This window comes from Neltuma alba, unplaced genomic scaffold (assembly GCF_004799145.2).
Source record: "Neltuma alba isolate B1F8T4 unplaced genomic scaffold, ASM479914v2 tig00011426_pilon, whole genome shotgun sequence".
Classification (NCBI taxonomy): Eukaryota; Viridiplantae; Streptophyta; class Magnoliopsida; order Fabales; family Fabaceae; genus Neltuma; species Neltuma alba.
In genome coordinates this window covers 212,924-218,685 of record NW_021636109.1, presented here as the reverse complement: position 1 = coordinate 218,685, position 5,762 = coordinate 212,924, and the positions used below count along the sequence as shown (strand labels likewise).

The 5,762-nt window shown below is 34.6% G+C and overlaps 1 long non-coding RNA gene across 1 annotated transcript; it reads right to left on the bottom strand.

The window, feature by feature from the left end:
• Positions 1–1,716: 1,716 nt before the first annotated feature.
• Positions 1,717–4,059, bottom strand: LOC114713443 (uncharacterized). Its single transcript, XR_003737341.1, has 3 exons — positions 3,537–4,059; positions 3,320–3,403; positions 1,717–2,046 (listed from the first exon to the last, which is right to left on the bottom strand). It is a non-coding gene; the product is annotated as an uncharacterized LOC114713443 (long non-coding RNA).
• Positions 4,060–5,762: the final 1,703 nt, after the last annotated feature.

Genomic DNA, 5,762 nt, shown 5'->3' with positions numbered 1-5,762 from the left:
GGGACTATTGTTTTGGTTGAAATATTGTGTTTGCGTGGGGGCTTTAGTTTACTCTAATTATAATTGATCATTCATCTATAATTTGATATATATTATTCTAGAAAGGAAAAGAAAGAACCAATAGGAGTTGAATCCAGCGAAATGAATTAGTTTTCCATAATGCAGTAAACCACATTCCGAATTCCAATTCTTGCTATCAGAGGTGTTCATATTTAGTACTCGACAATACTTCGAATAGGATTATTTCAAAAAGAAAGATACCTCTGCATATTAAAAAAAAAACAAAAGAAAAAGAAAGAAAGAGAATCAGAAACATATATATACCGGTAAGGTAAGGAATAATATGATAGGCTAGCTAGATCCAATGGATATTTGGATTGGTTCCCTTTTAAAAAAAAAAAAAAGAATTCGTATATATAATTTAAGTGTTGGCTATACATTTGGTGAGATGACGGGTCAAGCGATGTATGGTTTTGGTTTTGTTGTTTGTTGAGGCACTTTCACATCAGAAAGGGATAAGGGTTACTATTTTCATATGGCGTCCTCTTTGTTCATCAGTTTTCTTACGTCAATACCATGCCCTACACTTCATGCTGCCCTTCCTGTCCCTTCTCTTTCATTCAACTGCCCTGCCCTTCGTCCATCCATACATTACATACATACATACATACAAACACTCATATATCTGAGTCATGATGTTTTCATCTGGGGGTTTCTCTGGTGAGTGTATATATCAGTACATGACCTGATGAATGTGAAGGTCGTTCACTGCAGTGTCCTTGGTTACTGCAGATTAATTGGTACTGAGCTGTGAAGTTTAAATGTTATATATATATATATGATCTATGGCTAGAAGGGATTTATATATATACATATATATGTATGTATATATCCATATGTAAATGAGCCATTTTGACACTGATCAGGACTTGAAGAAAAAGGAAGTGGGGTCGTCCGCTCATGCTCGGAATAGTAGAATCCACACACCCACACACACAGGTATATATTGTTTGGGATCATAATTAAGTTTTTATTTAACCTTATATGTATATATATTTGTGTATGCATACGTATGCTTGGTTGTTATTAGCTGTATAACATAAAATATGCCATTAAACGAACATACAACAAAAAGTTAAAGAAGCCAAGAAGGTACTACCTCCGGTCCTTAATATAAGACCTTGTTTGATTTTTATTTTGGTCCTAAATATTATACCCCAATCCACTTTGTTTTTCATATTTATGTTTTTTTTTTCCTGAAGTAGTCCTTCTAACAATAATAATTCTAATCAATATACTTGATTAGTAAGGATATTTTAGGAAAGATAATAAATATTTATTATAAATAACTAACTTAACTTCTTTCCTTAATCTCCTCAAATTAGTCAACTAGCTCTTATAATTAGGTTCGGAGGTAGTATTATAATTGAGTCCTACGTAGTAAAAACCTAAACCTTTTAAATGCGATTTAAATAAGATATCTATCTGATTGATTCTAACTGCATAGCTTATTATTAACTCACCTCAAATGACATGTTCCTTATAAAAATCATCATTCAAGATATCTATCTCTTTCTTAAATACTTTCCTTGCTGATTCGACTCAATTGATGATATATGAAATTAAAGTCCATTTTTTTCTGTGCATATAAACCCTATACGACCTTATAAATCTACCCTTATTAGGTTTCCTGCAGTAAAGAAGTACAGAGATATATATAATGAGTGACAACTTTAACTACATTGCATGAGAAACTGAGAAGCAGATATATACACAAGAGTTAATCACAAGTAGTAAACTGCATTTCTTCTTTCCCAAAAACAAAAGCTGGGATTCAAACTCTATGGTCTCAAAAAGCAACCAAAGAATAATTCCGTACTACGAAACTTGGCTCAGAATTCAGCTTCCTTTTTTTTTTGGGGGCCTCACTTCTTCTGCTGCAACATTATTCATACAATGTTGTGTCACAGTTCACGAACTGAGATTCATGTGATTCAGAATTGAGGTTTCGTGTGTCTGTGTTCAAACTTTCCCACTATTTCCCATCTGCTCAAAAAGAAAAGAACAACCTCTAAAAAGTTAGCCTAACATATGGCATGCTTCACTGTTACTGCATAATGCAAATAAGAACACACACGCAGGGTACTATTATAATAATAATCATATCTTTTAGGAAGCTCAGAAACGTGGCCATGCCTCTCTGTCGAGTGTCTGATTTTTAAACTGATTTTTGGTGGACCTACCCCCCTCTCTGCACAAGTTGTTGTGTTCCCTTTGGCTAATCCCTTCAAATTGTAAAAACTTTATGCTTTATCATTTGGTAAAGCTGCTATTTTGAGTTAATCTTATTTTCTCTATGTGTCTCTTTCTTCATCTATAATAGTTATAACTCTACCACATTGCAGGCCTTCTTTTGACTTCCACGGCAATACCAGTCCCTGATGAATCCTATACACACACACACACACACACACTACACACACATAAAAATCCATGTATGTACATTTGAATATAAGAGGCAAATGAATCTGTTAATAATGATATCAATATGTTAGACTAATATAGCATGATAATTAAGCGATTTAACCTAATTATTCATGGGGATAAAGAATTAATAATCAGGAAATGGCCTATGCAGAAAAATTGAAAGATCTAAATTAAGCAGAAAAAAAGTTGTCAAACAATATGTGTAGTTAGGAGCAAAGGGAATTATCAATATGGTGTAAAAATTGAGAAGAAGATTGAAAACCTACCTACAATGACAGCAAAGTATCATAAATTACAGTGATTTCAGCACCAACTTGGCTGTGTAGAGAGAAAGAGACAGGCAGGGCGCAGAGGGGGGGGGGGAGGGAGAAGGGTGAAAATGTGAGATGGGAAAATGATGTCAGGTGGGGAAGAAGAGGGAGTGGTTTTAAAAAAATGATGTCACATGGTGACAAAGGCTAACCTTTTTCACAGAAATGTAGGAAGAGAGATATATGGATTCGCTCTTCACTAAAAGGCCCAACACTAAGAAATTTATCATCGTTCATAAATGCCCTTTGGGAATCTTCTTTCTTCTTTCTCTCTGCACCATTATTATTAATTCATTCAAACACCAAATCTCTGTAACTTTTTCTTTTTCACCGCTTCATCAAATCTTTCAGTTTCTCTCGTTAACTTTTTACCCCACCAAAATTCTATACCCTGCATGGCTCAAATTAACGTGTTTCTTATTCTTCATCCTCAGTTGTACTAATTAACACAAAACTATTGGCTTTGAGCTTTCAGGGTCCAAACAGAAATGTGTTAAATCTGTACAAATTAACAACCATACCTTCGGTTTTCTCCTTCCCGTGGAAAACGAAAGATTTGAAATGAATTTTTCCGGTACACCGGATCCCTTTTTTCCTGCTCTTTCCTGAAAGAGAGAAAGAGACAGAGGAGAGAGAGAGAGAAAGAGAAAGAAAACGATTGGGTTTAGATCGATCTAACCAGAGAGAAATTAATTAAGACGCAAAATTCACAGTAGATGGGTTAAGAGAATTAATTACCGCATATGAGAGAATAATTAATCTGAGTCGACGAAAGGATAAGGATAACAAAAAGAGCAACTTGGGAATTCACCATACGCCGTCGTCGTGGTTCTTCGTCGGGAAATTCTGCAACTTTCTAGATCTTCTCACACGGTACAATAGATCCTAAACAAAGGAAAACTAAACAAGCCTGAATCGCCATGTTATCCCACAGCTTTCTTGAGCTTCTAGGGCTTCCAATTAACCAACCAAGACGCTCAAGAAGTTCAAGAAAGCTGTGGAAGAGCATGACCAGGACTCGAACAGAGAATTGACCCTCAGATCTGTCTCATGACATGCTGAGAAGGAGAAACAAGAAGAGAGGAAATGCAGAAAGAAGAACAGAGAACATAGCAAAGAAGAGAGGGCGAGAGATTATAAGGCCATGCCCAATTGCCCCTAGCTACACAAAGCTAGCTAGCTCTCTATCGAGCTCACATGGACCACCCTACCATTTATAAATCGATCTACCAGCTTTATAGAGAGAGAAGGCTGTGAAAGAAAGAGAGTATAATACTAATCTTAATTCTTTTTCCCCCCTTTTATTTAACCACCCCAAAGCCATATTAGGTTTAAACTAATCCATGTCAAGCCGGCTAACAACTTAGAACCACACAAGAGCAGCAAAGTTCTCTCATTGAACTAATCCATATCAAGCCGGTTAGATTCATTATATTAAAAAAACAGCAAATTAGCAAATGGAATTCATTCACTTAACAAGAGAATTCTATTGTTAATTCGCTGTTTTTTTTTTTTTTTTTTTGCAGTTAGAATTGTAAGAGGGGGCAAAATTCTCAGTATTATTACTAAAAGCTTGAATCCAAAGTGGGAGTAAAGTAAGGGAAATGAAGGTGTAAATTCATTTAATTTTGCCCAGAAAGAGTTTAAAAATTTACCGACAAATTGGCTTACTTTCCCGGTGAGTGCGCAGTGGGTCACATATTCATAACACACACAACACTCACAAACATGTCATATGCGTAAACAACAATAATCTTCCTATAAAAAGACAAATCAAAGGAACCAATGAAATTCAGCCGCTCTGTAATATTCGAGTCATCATCATCTTCTCTCCAAAATAAAAGGATCTCATGAATTTGAATTTTTTTTTTTAAAAAAAGAGGAAATTCTTCAAAGCTGGCTTGGGGCAGGCAGCTAGAGGAAAAAGATAAACATAAAGAGCTAAATTTTCATGTCGAAAAAAATAAAACCTTCCCCGTTCCCATCACATGCAGCCATGTGAGCAGCCACCCCTCACCTCCTTTTTATTTTATTAAAAAAAAAAGGAAAGAAATAAGGGAAAATTCCAGAAAAGGTCCCTCGAAGATATGAAATCTCAGATTGGGTCCTGAAATTTTGAAAATGACAGAAAGGGTCAGTGACCCAATCTGTCATTTGGCAAATCAAGAGGAATTGACAATTTTGCCCTCATTTGTATTCATTCACTACAATGATTTAAGAAATCACTATAAGGGTTTAAGCATTACCTAGATTCATGTAGCGAATAACTACTCGTTTTTTCATATTCAGGTGTCTTGTTATTAATTACAACTAATTTTGTAATCACTAGAACAATGTAAGTATTACCTAGATTCGTGTAGAGAATAACTACTCACTTTTTCATAGTCATGCACCTTATTATTAACTACAACTAATCTTGTAATCATTAACTACAACTAATCTTGTAATCACTAGAACAGTGTAAGCGTTACCTAGATTTGTGTAGAGAATAACTACTCACTTAGTCAGGGGCAAAATTGTCAACTGGTTTTAATTTCACAAATGACAGATTGGATCACTGACCCTTTCTGTTATTTTCGAAATTCCAAGACCAAATCTGGGATTTCATATATTCGAGGGACCTTTTCTGGAATTTTCCCAAGAAATAAAGGTATGGGTTGTTTTATGGTCCCCAATCCTTGTATCTACACACATATTATTAATTAATGCATGGATGAAGTTAAACTATAATTCTAAGTTATCATCAATCATTTTGCTGTAATTTTCAGGACCAGTTAAACAGTGAAGAGCCTTATAAATTACTATACACCTCCTGTACTTTATACTTAACTAATATGAGTATATTATAAAAATTAGATAAATTAATTAATTATAATAAATAGAATATGATCTTCTTATTAAAATATCTATGTACATAAGTGTTGACTAAATGACTGGGTTAAAACGATGATAATAAACCCAATA